Raw genomic sequence first — 12,805 nt, 5'->3', positions numbered from 1 at the left:
AATGACACTGCAATCAAGTGTTGTTTGATCTGCATTTAAAAGAAAAAAGTCAGCGGAAAGACTAAAAAACAGGCCTGTCTCCTCACATTAGAGACACGGCGTGATCCGCCCGCTGCTGCCACCTATTGGTCTGGAGTGTGAACAACACTTTGTTAAAAATATATCCACATGCTTCTCTGTTTGAAACTAAAGGAAAGAAGAAAATAATATTATAAATAAAAGCGCAACCATATGAAGAGTGTTTGCCTTTCTTTTGACATATCGGCACAGACCCGACTGTGGCAAACAGCGGCAGAAATTATGCAGAGTGGATTTTCACGTTGGGGGAATGGATCTATTCATCTGACTGAACTGGCAGCTAGTGGTCTCACTCAACAGGTACCGGTTCAATTCATTTTACAGTGAGATGCATGTAACAGGTCCTCAAAAGGAAAGTGCCAGACAGTGGCGAAAAGTTCAAACACGGCCAAAGTTCCAAAAAGAGAAGTTGGGCAAGTGTGTAAATGATGCCATAGCGCATGACTATTAGAAATGCGCACCTGGTAGAGGGGCTCAGTCAACACATACGCAATTTGCACGCTAGCATGGCGAAAACAAGAAATCAAGGCGAGGGCACATTAGAGACACGTCCTACGTGGTCTGTTTTCAACACGTTGAGGGAGAGGGGTGCACCGTTTCTGGAAGTGCTGCAATACCAGGTCGATGCGTGGAGTGGACGGGGCAAGCCCCTTTTCCATCTCCCTGTTCCAAAAAGCAATTTAATATATGGTCCCCGGGTAGGGGACGTATCGGATATTAAACTGATAAGAACAGATACTACACTTGATCTTAGCCAAAAGGCCGAGAAGCGATACTGACTGCTGAGTGAAGTGGGAGACTCAGTCTCCTCATTGAGACTCTAGCTCGCGGGTTCAATAAGATTTCGATCGCTACAAAAACACACGGCAGACTGTGAACGTGAAGTTCGATGTTTTATGACTGATGGGCAACACAAATATGCATCCAATCGCAGACTTTTATTACAAAAGGTTATGGGAGTTAACGCGGGCCGAAAAGTGATACTGCCAATGGGTCAGCGGAAAAGGAGGGAGTCACAGCACGGTCTCTCGCGCCGACTGGTCGTAATCTGCTGTGTTTTTTTCGGCATGTTGTCAACCTTCAGAAGATTTCAAAACATAGAGTGCATCCATCATAAATATCTGCAAACTAAAGTAAACAATTTAAGATTTGTCTCTACTCGTTGACTGTCTTTATATTAACAACGGAGAGCCGCTGCCACTGTGACTTGACGCGTTTCACTGAAAAATGCCCCACTTTTAATACGGTGGGCGGGGGCATCAGTTGCAACCCACATATTATTCTAAATGACTGAGTGTGAGGATATAACAATATCATAGGAGCTTGTTTTGCTTCTTCAGTAGTGGCACAGATGTGAAGTGATGCGGTACCGACTTGCACTGACACAACGGGCAAGGGCAAAGCCTGTGATTGAGCGTGAAATGGCGTTTGATGCACGCGGTTCTCTAGTGCCATATGCTGCCACAGCTGTTGGTTGCATTAAACAAGCACATCAGGGGAGAGCGCGAACGCAGTCCCCCACTACCAGATTGCAGTCCAGATTCCCACATTTGGGGAATTCGCAGAGGTCAGCTCAATCGGAGTGCAGTGACCGAGCCTCGCCCTGGGTGAACCACCTTCTTGATCATGGTATCTCCCCTGCCAGGTAAGTATGACTTGTACACCTCACACACAGGGGCCTCATTCACGGTCATACGATGATAGGTGATGGTGCTGGCAATGTATAGCAATGACCAGTCCAGAACCACACACTATAAAGGCTCTGATAATCTACAGGACGCTAATATACAAGAGACACTTTTGTAGTGAGACTGAACAAAACTTGTTCACATTTTACTTGAGAGAAATGGACACATATCTCATCACACCATGCTGTATATCCATAGTAAAAGCTAAGCTAACATGGCCAGGCTGTCCATTGATCGCCAATAAATGAGGCAAAAACCTAAGTGAGTTCACACCAGACAAAGATAAATGACACTGCAATCAAGTGTTGTTTGATCTGCATTTAAAAGAAAAAAGTCAGCAGAAAGACTAAAAAACAGGCCTGTCTCCTCACATTAGAGACACGGCGTGATCCGCCCGCTGCTGCCACCTATTGGTCTGGAGTGTGAACAACACTTTGTTAAAAATATATCCACATGCTTCTCTGTTTGAAACTAAAGGAAAGAAGAAAATAATATTATAAATAAAAGCGCAACCATATGAAGAGTGTTTGCCTTTCTTTTGACATATCGGCACAGACCCGACTGTGGCAAACAGCGGCAGAAATTATGCAGAGTGGATTTTCACGTTGGGGGAATGGATCTATTCATCTGACTGAACTGGCAGCTAGTGGTCTCACTCAACAGGTACCGGTTCAATTCATTTTACAGTGAGATGCATGTAACAGGTCCTCAAAAGGAAAGTGCCAGACAGTGGCGAAAAGTTCAAACACGGCCAAAGTTCCAAAAAGAGAAGTTGGGCAAGTGTGTAAATGATGCCATAGCGCATGACTATTAGAAATGCGCACCTGGTAGAGGGGCTCAGTCAACACATACGCAATTTGCACGCTAGCATGGCGAAAACAAGAAATCAAGGCGAGGGCACATTAGAGACACGTCCTACGTGGTCTGTTTTCAACACGTTGAGGGAGGGGGGTGCACCGTTTCTGGAAGTGCTGCAATACCAGGTCGATGCGTGGAGTGGACGGGGCAAGCCCCTTTTCCATCTCCCTGTTCCAAAAAGCAATTTAATATATGGTCCCCGGGTAGGGGACGTATCGGATATTAAACTGATAAGAACAGATACTACACTTGATCTTAGCCAAAAGGCCGAGAAGCGATACTGACTGCTGAGTGAAGTGGGAGACTCAGTCTCCTCATTGTGACTCTAGCTCGCGGGTTCAATATGATTTCGATCGCTACAAAAACACACGGCAGACTGTGAACGTGAAGTTCGATGTTTTATGACTGATGGGCAACACAAATATGCATCCGATCGCAGACTTTTATTACAAAAGGTTATGGGAGTTAACGCGGGCCGAAAAGTGATACTGCCAATGGGTCAGCGGAAAAGGAGGGAGTCACAGCACGGTCTCTCGCGCCGACTGGTCGTAATCTGCTGTGTTTTTTTCGGCATGTTGTCAACCTTCAGAAGATTTCAAAACATACAGTGCATCCATCATAAATATCTGCAAACTAAAGTAAACAATTTAAGATTTGTCTCTACTCGTTGACTGTCTTTATATTAACAACGGAGAGCCGCTGCCACTGTGACTTGACGCGTTTCACTGAAAAATGCCCCACTTTTAATACGGTGGGCGGGGGCATCAGTTGCAACCCACATATTATTCTAAATGACTGAGTGTGAGGATATAACAATATCATAGGAGCTTCTTTTGCTTCTTCAGTAGTGGCACAGATGTGAAGTGATGCGGTACCGACTTGCACTGACACAACGGGCAAGGGCAAAGCCTGTGATTGAGCGTGAAATGGCGTTTGATGCACGCGGTTCTCTAGTGCCATATGCTGCCACAGCTGTTGGTTGCATTAAACAAGCACATCAGGGGAGAGCGCGAACGCAGTCCCCCACTACCAGAAATCATGCAGTCGAGATTCCCACATTTGGGGAATTCGCAGAGGTCAGCTCAATCGGAGTGCAGTGACCGAGCCTCGCCCTGGGTGAACCACCTTCTTGATCATGGTATCTCCCCTGCCAGGTAAGTATGACTTGTACACCTCACACACAGGGGCCTCATTCACGGTCATACGATGATAGGTGATGGTGCTGGCAATGTATAGCAATGACCAGTCCAGAACCACACACTATAAAGGCTCTGATAATCTACAGGACGCTAATATACAAGAGACACTTTTGTAGTGAGACTGAACAAAACTTGTTCACATTTTACTTGAGAGAAATGGGCACATATCTCATCACGCCATGCTGTATATCCATAGTAAAAGCTAAGCTAACATGGCCAGGCTGTCCATTGATCGCCAATAAATGAGGCAAAAACCTAAGTGAGTTCACACCAGACAAAGATAAATGACACTGCAATCAAGTGTTGTTTGATCTGCATTTAAAAGAAAAAAGTCAGCGGAAAGACTAAAAAACAGGCCTGTCTCCTCACATTAGAGACACAGCGTGATCCGCCCGCTGCTGCCACCTATTGGTCTGGAGTGTGAACAACACTTTGTTAAAAATATATCCACATGCTTCTCTGTTTGAAACTAAAGGAAAGAAGAAAATAATATTATAAATAAAAGCGCAACCATATGAAGAGTGTTTGCCTTTCTTTTGACATATCGGCACAGACCCGACTGTGGCAAACAGCGGCAGAAATTATGCAGAGTGGATTTTCACGTTGGGGGAATGGATCTATTCATCTGACTGAACTGGCAGCTAGTGGTCTCACTCAACAGGTACCGGTTCAATTCATTTTACAGTGAGATGCATGTAACAGGTCCTCAAAAGGAAAGTGCCAGACAGTGGCGAAAAGTTCAAACACGGCCAAAGTTCCAAAAAGAGAAGTTGGGCAAGTGTGTAAATGATGCCATAGCGCATGACTATTAGAAATGCGCACCTGGTAGAGGGGCTCAGTCAACACATACGCAATTTGCACGCTAGCATGGCGAAAACAAGAAATCAAGGCGAGGGCACATTAGAGACACGTCCTACGTGGTCTGTTTTCAACACGTTGAGGGAGAGGGGTGCACCGTTTCTGGAAGTGCTGCAATACCAGGTCGATGCGTGGAGTGGACGGGGCAAGCCCCTTTTCCATCTCCCTGTTCCAAAAAGCAATTTAATATATGGTCCCCGGGTAGGGGACGTATCGGATATTAAACTGATAAGAACAGATACTACACTTGATCTTAGCCAAAAGGCCGAGAAGCGATACTGACTGCTGAGTGAAGTGGGAGACTCAGTCTCCTCATTGAGACTCTAGCTCGCGGGTTCAATAAGATTTCGATCGCTACAAAAACACACGGCAGACTGTGAACGTGAAGTTCGATGTTTTATGACTGATGGGCAACACAAATATGCATCCGATCGCAGACTTTTATTACAAAAGGTTATGGGAGTTAACGCGGGCCGAAAAGTGATACTGCCAATGGGTCAGCGGAAAAGGAGGGAGTCACAGCACGGTCTCTCGCGCCGACTGGTCGTAATCTGCTGTGTTTTTTTCGGCATGTTGTCAACCTTCAGAAGATTTCAAAACATAGAGTGCATCCATCATAAATATCTGCAAACTAAAGTAAACAATTTAAGATTTGTCTCTACTCGTTGACTGTCTTTATATTAACAACGGAGAGCCGCTGCCACTGTGACTTGACGCGTTTCACTGAAAAATGCCCCACTTTTAATACGGTGGGCGGGGGCATCAGTTGCAACCCACATATTATTCTAAATGACTGAGTGTGAGGATATAACAATATCATAGGAGCTTGTTTTGCTTCTTCAGTAGTGGCACAGATGTGAAGTGATGCGGTACCGACTTGCACTGACACAACGGGCAAGGGCAAAGCCTGTGATTGAGCGTGAAATGGCGTTTGATGCACGCGGTTCTCTAGTGCCATATGCTGCCACAGCTGTTGGTTGCATTAAACAAGCACATCAGGAGAGAGCGCGAACGCAGTCCCCCACTACCAGAAATTATGCAGTCGAGATTCCCACATTTGGGGAATTCGCAGAGGTCAGCTCAATCGGAGTGCAGTGACCGAGCCTCGCCCTGGGTGAACCACCTTCTTGATCATGGTATCTCCCCTGCCAGGTAAGTATGACTTGTACACCTCACACACAGGGGCCTCATTCACGGTCATACGATGATAGGTGATGGTGCTGGCAATGTATAGCAATGACCAGTCCAGAACCACACACTATAAAGGCTCTGATAATCTACAGGACGCTAACATACAAGAGACACTTTTGTAGTGAGACTGAACAAAACTTGTTCACATTTTACTTGAGAGAAATGGGCACATATCTCATCACACCATGCTGTATATCCATAGTAAAAGCTAAGCTAACATGGCCAGGCTGTCCATTGATCGCCAATAAATGAGGCAAAAACCTAAGTGAGTTCACACCAGACAAAGATAAATGACACTGCAATCAAGTGTTGTTTGATCTGCATTTAAAAGAAAAAAGTCAGCGGAAAGACTAAAAAACAGGCCTGTCTCCTCACATTAGAGACACGGCGTGATCCGCCCGCTGCTGCCACCTATTGGTCTGGAGTGTGAACAACACTTTGTTAAAAATATATCCACATGCTTCTCTGTTTGAAACTAAAGGAAAGAAGAAAATAATATTATAAATAAAAGCGCAACCATATGAAGAGTGTTTGCCTTTCTTTTGACATATCGGCACAGACCCGACTGTGGCAAACAGCGGCAGAAATTATGCAGAGTGGATTTTCACGTTGGGGGAATGGATCTATTCATCTGACTGAACTGGCAGCTAGTGGTCTCACTCAACAGGTACCGGTTCAATTCATTTTACAGTGAGATGCATGTAACAGGTCCTCAAAAGGAAAGTGCCAGACAGTGGCGAAAAGTTCAAACACGGCCAAAGTTCCAAAAAGAGAAGTTGGGCAAGTGTGTAAATGATGCCATAGCGCATGACTATTAGAAATGCGCACCTGGTAGAGGGGCTCAGTCAACACATACGCAATTTGCACGCTAGCATGGCGAAAACAAGAAATCAAGGCGAGGGCACATTAGAGACACGTCCTACGTGGTCTGTTTTCAACACGTTGAGGGAGGGGGGTGCACCGTTTCTGGAAGTGCTGCAATACCAGGTCAATGCGTGGAGTGGACGGGGCAAGCCCCTTTTCCATCTCCCTGTTCCAAAAAGCAATTTAATATATGGTCCCCAGGTAGGGGACGTATCGGATATTAAACTGATAAGAACAGATACTACACTTGATCTTTGCCAAAAGGCCGAGAAGCGATACTGACTGCTGAGTGAAGTGGGAGACTCAGTCTCCTCATTGAGACTCTAGCTCGCGGGTTCAATATGATTTCGATCGCTACAAAAACACACGGCAGACTGTGAACGTGAAGTTCGATGTTTTATGACTGATGGGCAACACAAATATGCATCCGATCGCAGACTTTTATTACAAAAGGTTATGGGAGTTAACGCGGGCCGAAAAGTGATACTGCCAATGGGTCAGCGGAAAAGGAGGGAGTCACAGCACGGTCTCTCGCGCCGACTGGTCGTAATCTGCTGTGTTTTTTTCGGCATGTTGTCAACCTTCAGAAGATTTCAAAACATAGAGTGCATCCATCATAAATATCTGCAAACTAAAGTAAACAATTTAAGATTTGTCTCTACTCGTTGACTGTCTTTATATTAACAACGGAGAGCCGCTGCCACTGTGACTTGACGCGTTTCACTGAAAAATGCCCCACTTTTAATACGGTGGGCGGGGGCATCAGTTGCAACCCACATATTATTCTAAATGACTGAGTGTGAGGATATAACAATATCATAGGAGCTTGTTTTGCTTCTTCAGTAGTGGCACAGATGTGAAGTGATGCGGTACCGACTTGCACTGACACAACGGGCAAGGGCAAAGCCTGTGATTGAGCGTGAAATGGCGTTTGATGCACGCGGTTCTCTAGTGCCATATGCTGCCACAGCTGTTGGTTGCATTAAACAAGCACATCAGGGGAGAGCGCGAACGCAGTCCCCCACTACCAGAAATTATGCAGTCGAGATTCCCACATTTGGGGAATTCGCAGAGGTCAGCTCAATCGGAGTGCAGTGACCGAGCCTCGCCCTGGGTGAACCACCTTCTTGATCATGGTATCTCCCCTGCCAGGTAAGTATGACTTGTACACCTCACACACAGGGGCCTCATTCACGGTCATACGATGATAGGTGATGGTGCTGGCAATGTATAGCAATGACCAGTCCAGAACCACACACTATAAAGGCTCTGATAATCTACAGGACGCTAATATACAAGAGACACTTTTGTAGTGAGACTGAACAAAACTTGTTCACATTTTACTTGAGAGAAATGGGCACATATCTCATCACGCCATGCTGTATATCCATAGTAAAAGCTAAGCTAACATGGCCAGGCTGTCCATTGATCGCCAATAAATGAGGCAAAAACCTAAGTGAGTTCACACCAGACAAAGATAAATGACACTGCAATCAAGTGTTGTTTGATCTGCATTTAAAAGAAAAAAGTCAGCGGAAAGACTAAAAAACAGGCCTGTCTCCTCACATTAGAGACACGGCGTGATCCGCCCGCTGCTGCCACCTATTGGTCTGGAGTGTGAACAACACTTTGTTAAAAATATATCCACTGTTTGAAACTAAAGGAAAGAAGAAAATAATATTATAAATAAAAGCGCAACCATATGAAGAGTGTTTGCCTTTCTTTTGACATATCGGCACAGACCCGACTGTGGCAAACAGCGGCAGAAATTATGCAGAGTGGATTTTCACGTTGGGGGAATGGATCTATTCATCTGACTGAACTGGCAGCTAGTGGTCTCACTCAACAGGTACTGGTTCAATTCATTTTACAGTGAGATGCATGTAACAGGTCCTCAAAAGGAAAGTGCCAGACAGTGGCGAAAAGTTCAAACACGGCCAAAGTTCCAAAAAGAGAAGTTGGGCAAGTGTGTAAATCATGCCATAGCGCATGACTATTAGAAATGCGCACCTGGTAGAGGGGCTCAGTCAACACATACGCAATTTGCACGCTAGCAAGGCGAAAACAAGAAATCAAGGCGAGGGCACATTAGAGACACGTCCTACGTGGTCTGTTTTCAACACGTTGAGGGAGGGGGGTGCACCGTTTCTGGAAGTGCTGCAATACCAGGTCGATGCGTGGAGTGGACGGGGCAAGCCCCTTTTCCATCTCCCTCTTCCAAAAAGCAATTTAATATATGGTCCCCGGGTAGGGGACGTATCGGATATTAAACTGATAAGAACAGATACTACACTTGATCTTAGCCAAAAGGCCGAGAAGCGATACTGACTGCTGAGTGAAGTGGGAGACTCAGTCTCCTCATTGTGACTCTAGCTCGCGGGTTCAATATGATTTCGATCGCTACAAAAACACACGGCAGACTGTGAACGTGAAGTTCGATGTTTTATGACTGATGGGCAACACAAATATGCATCCGATCGCAGACTTTTATTACAAAAGGTTATGGGAGTTAACGCGGGCCGAAAAGTGATACTGCCAATGGGTCAGCGGAAAAGGAGGGAGTCACAGCACGGTCTCTCGCGCCGACTGGTCGTAATCTGCTGTGTTTTTTTCGGCATGTTGTCAACCTTCAGAAGATTTCAAAACATAGAGTGCATCCATCATAAATATCTGCAAACTAAAGTAAACAATTTAAGATTTGTCTCTACTCGTTGACTGTCTTTATATTAACAACGGAGAGCCGCTGCCACTGTGACTTGACGCGTTTCACTGAAAAATGCCCCACTTTTAATACGGTGGGCGGGGGCATCAGTTGCAACCCACATATTATTCTAAATGACTGAGTGTGAGGATATAACAATATCATAGGAGCTTCTTTTGCTTCTTCAGTAGTGGCACAGATGTGAAGTGATGCGGTACCGACTTGCACTGACACAACGGGCAAGGGCAAAGCCTGTGATTGAGCGTGAAATGGCGTTTGATGCACGCGGTTCTCTAGTGCCATATGCTGCCACAGCTGTTGGTTGCATTAAACAAGCACATCAGGGGAGAGCGCGAACGCAGTCCCCCACTACCAGAAATTATGCAGTCGAGATTCCCACATTTGGGGAATTGGCAGAGGTCAGCTCAATCGGAGTGCAGTGACCGAGCCTCGCCCTGGGTGAACCACCTTCTTGATCATGGTATCTCCCCTGCCAGGTAAGTATGACTTGTACACCTCACACACAGGGGCCTCATTCACGGTCATACGATGATAGGTGATGGTGCTGGCAATGTATAGCAATGACCAGTCCAGAACCACACACTATAAAGGCTCTGATAATCTACAGGACGCTAATATACAAGAGACACTTTTGTAGTGAGACTGAACAAAACTTGTTCACATTTTACTTGAGAGAAATGGGCACATATCTCATCACGCCATGCTGTATATCCATAGTAAAAGCTAAGCTAACATGGCCAGGCTGTCCATTGATCGCCAATAAATGAGGCAAAAACCTAAGTGAGTTCACACCAGACAAAGATAAATGACACTGCAATCAAGTGTTGTTTGATCTGCATTTAAAAGAAAAAAGTCAGCGGAAAGACTAAAAAACAGGCCTGTCTCCTCACATTAGAGACACGGCGTGATCCGCCCGCTGCTGCCACCTATTGGTCTGGAGTGTGAACAACACTTTGTTAAAAATATATCCACATGCTTCTCTGTTTGAAACTAAAGGAAAGAAGAAAATAATATTATAAATAAAAGCGCAACCATATGAAGAGTGTTTGCCTTTCTTTTGACATATCTGCACAGACCCGACTGTGGCAAACAGCGGCAGAAATTATGCAGAGTGGATTTTCACGTTGGGGGAATGGATCTATTCATCTGACTGAACTGGCAGCTAGTGGTCTCACTCAACAGGTACCGGTTCAATTCATTTTACAGTGAGATGCATGTAACAGGTCCTCAAAAGGAAAGTGCCAGACAGTGGCGAAAAGTTCAAACACGGCCAAAGTTCCAAAAAGAGAAGTTGGGCAAGTGTGTAAATGATGCCATAGCGCATGACTATTAGAAATGCGCACCTGGTAGAGGGGCTCAGTCAACACATACGCAATTTGCACGCTAGCATGGCGAAAACAAGAAATCAAGGCGAGGGCACATTAGAGACACGTCCTACGTGGTCTGTTTTCAACACGTTGAGGGAGGGGGGTGCACCGTTTCTGGAAGTGCTGCAATACCAGGTCAATGCGTGGAGTGGACGGGGCAAGCCCCTTTTCCATCTCCCTGTTCCAAAAAGCAATTTAATATATGGTCCCCAGGTAGGGGACGTATCGGATATTAAACTGATAAGAACAGATACTACACTTGATCTTTGCCAAAAGACCGAGAAGCGATACTGACTGCTGAGTGAAGTGGGAGACTCAGTCTCCTCATTGAGACTCTAGCTCGCGGGTTCAATATGATTTCGATCGCTACAAAAACACACGGCAGACTGTGAACGTGAAGTTCGATGTTTTATGACTGATGGGCAACACAAATATGCATCCGATCGCAGACTTTTATTACAAAAGGTTATGGGAGTTAACGCGGGCCGAAAAGTGATACTGCCAATGGGTCAGCGGAAAAGGAGGGAGTCACAGCACGGTCTCTCGCGCCGACTGGTCGTAATCTGCTGTGTTTTTTTCGGCATGTTGTCAACCTTCAGAAGATTTCAAAACATAGAGTGCATCCATCATAAATATCTGCAAACTAAAGTAAACAATTTAAGATTTGTCTCTACTCGTTGACTGTCTTTATATTAACAACGGAGAGCCGCTGCCACTGTGACTTGACGCGTTTCACTGAAAAATGCCCCACTTTTAATACGGTGGGCGGGGGCATCAGTTGCAACCCACATATTATTCTAAATGACTGAGTGTGAGGATATAACAATATCATAGGAGCTTCTTTTGCTTCTTCAGTAGTGGCACAGATGTGAAGTGATGCGGTACCGACTTGCACTGACACAACGGGCAAGGGCAAAGCCTGTGATTGAGCGTGAAATGGCGTTTGATGCACGCGGTTCTCTAGTGCCATATGCTGCCACAGCTGTTGGTTGCATTAAACAAGCACATCAGGGGAGAGCGCGAACGCAGTCCCCCACTACCAGAAATTATGCAGTCGAGATTCCCACATTTGGGGAATTCGCAGAGGTCAGCTCAATCGGAGTGCAGTGACCGAGCCTCGCCCTGGGTGAACCACCTTCTTGATCATGGTATCTCCCCTGCCAGGTAAGTATGACTTGTACACCTCACACACAGGGGCCTCATTCACGGTCATACGATGATAGGTGATGGTGCTGGCAATGTATAGCAATGACCAGTCCAGAACCACACACTATAAAGGCTCTGATAATCTACAGGACGCTAATATACAAGAGACACTTTTGTAGTGAGACTGAACAAAACTTGTTCACATTTTACTTGAGAGAAATGGGCACATATCTCATCACGCCATGCTGTATATCCATAGTAAAAGCTAAGCTAACATGGCCAGGCTGTCCATTGATCGCCAATAAATGAGGCAAAAACCTAAGTGAGTTCACACCAGACAAAGATAAATGACACTGCAATCAAGTGTTGTTTGATCTGCATTTAAAAGAAAAAAGTAAGCGGAAAGACTAAAAAACAGGCCTGTCTCCTCACATTAGAGACACGGCGTGATCCGCCCGCTGCTGCCACCTATTGGTCTGGAGTGTGAACAACACTTTGTTAAAAATATATCCACATGCTTCTCTGTTTGAAACTAAAGGAAAGAAGAAAATAATATTATAAATAAAAGCGCAACCATATGAAGAGTTTTTGCCTTTCTTTTGACATATCGGCACAGACCCGACTGTGGCAAACAGCGGCAGAAATTATGCAGAGTGGATTTTCACGTTGGGGGAATGGATCTATTCATCTGACTGAACTGGCAGCTAGTGGTCTCACTCAACAGGTACTGGTTCAATTCATTTTACAGTGAGATGCATGTAACAGGTCCTCAAAAGGAAAGTGCCAGACAGTGGCGAAAAGTTCAAACACGGCCAAAGTTCCAAAAAGAGAAGT

At 45.4% G+C, this 12,805-nt stretch overlaps 12 non-coding genes across 12 annotated transcripts; all 12 read right to left on the bottom strand.

Moving 5' to 3' along the window:
• Nucleotides 1-661: 661 nt before the first annotated feature.
• LOC144463312 (U2 spliceosomal RNA) lies at nt 662-852 on the bottom strand. The gene has a single exon (XR_013491454.1). It is a non-coding gene; the product is annotated as a U2 spliceosomal RNA (small nuclear RNA).
• A 719-nt stretch (nt 853-1,571) lies between these two features.
• Nucleotides 1,572-1,731, bottom strand: LOC144463149 (U1 spliceosomal RNA). Its single transcript, XR_013491291.1, has one exon. It is a non-coding gene; the product is annotated as a U1 spliceosomal RNA (small nuclear RNA).
• Nucleotides 1,732-2,712: 981 nt separating this feature from the next.
• Nucleotides 2,713-2,903, bottom strand: LOC144463329 (U2 spliceosomal RNA). Its single transcript, XR_013491471.1, has one exon. It is a non-coding gene; the product is annotated as a U2 spliceosomal RNA (small nuclear RNA).
• Nucleotides 2,904-3,622: 719 nt separating this feature from the next.
• LOC144463053 (U1 spliceosomal RNA) lies at nt 3,623-3,786 on the bottom strand. The gene has a single exon (XR_013491195.1). It is a non-coding gene; the product is annotated as a U1 spliceosomal RNA (small nuclear RNA).
• Nucleotides 3,787-4,767: 981 nt separating this feature from the next.
• On the bottom strand, nt 4,768-4,958 carry LOC144463311 (U2 spliceosomal RNA). The gene has a single exon (XR_013491453.1). It is a non-coding gene; the product is annotated as a U2 spliceosomal RNA (small nuclear RNA).
• Nucleotides 4,959-5,677: 719 nt separating this feature from the next.
• On the bottom strand, nt 5,678-5,841 carry LOC144463051 (U1 spliceosomal RNA). Its single transcript, XR_013491193.1, has one exon. It is a non-coding gene; the product is annotated as a U1 spliceosomal RNA (small nuclear RNA).
• A 981-nt stretch (nt 5,842-6,822) lies between these two features.
• Nucleotides 6,823-7,013, bottom strand: LOC144463402 (U2 spliceosomal RNA). Its single transcript, XR_013491545.1, has one exon. It is a non-coding gene; the product is annotated as a U2 spliceosomal RNA (small nuclear RNA).
• Nucleotides 7,014-7,732: 719 nt separating this feature from the next.
• Nucleotides 7,733-7,896, bottom strand: LOC144463005 (U1 spliceosomal RNA). Its single transcript, XR_013491147.1, has one exon. It is a non-coding gene; the product is annotated as a U1 spliceosomal RNA (small nuclear RNA).
• A 972-nt stretch (nt 7,897-8,868) lies between these two features.
• Nucleotides 8,869-9,059, bottom strand: LOC144463353 (U2 spliceosomal RNA). Its single transcript, XR_013491494.1, has one exon. It is a non-coding gene; the product is annotated as a U2 spliceosomal RNA (small nuclear RNA).
• A 719-nt stretch (nt 9,060-9,778) lies between these two features.
• Nucleotides 9,779-9,942, bottom strand: LOC144463093 (U1 spliceosomal RNA). Its single transcript, XR_013491235.1, has one exon. It is a non-coding gene; the product is annotated as a U1 spliceosomal RNA (small nuclear RNA).
• A 981-nt stretch (nt 9,943-10,923) lies between these two features.
• Nucleotides 10,924-11,114, bottom strand: LOC144462890 (U2 spliceosomal RNA). The gene has a single exon (XR_013491054.1). It is a non-coding gene; the product is annotated as a U2 spliceosomal RNA (small nuclear RNA).
• A 719-nt stretch (nt 11,115-11,833) lies between these two features.
• On the bottom strand, nt 11,834-11,997 carry LOC144463004 (U1 spliceosomal RNA). Its single transcript, XR_013491146.1, has one exon. It is a non-coding gene; the product is annotated as a U1 spliceosomal RNA (small nuclear RNA).
• Nucleotides 11,998-12,805: the final 808 nt, after the last annotated feature.

This window comes from Epinephelus lanceolatus, chromosome 4 (genome assembly GCF_041903045.1).
Source record: "Epinephelus lanceolatus isolate andai-2023 chromosome 4, ASM4190304v1, whole genome shotgun sequence".
Taxonomy (NCBI): domain Eukaryota; kingdom Metazoa; phylum Chordata; class Actinopteri; order Perciformes; family Serranidae; genus Epinephelus; species Epinephelus lanceolatus.
Note: the sequence above shows the minus strand (reverse complement) of the source record. Positions and strands in the feature narration are given on the sequence as shown.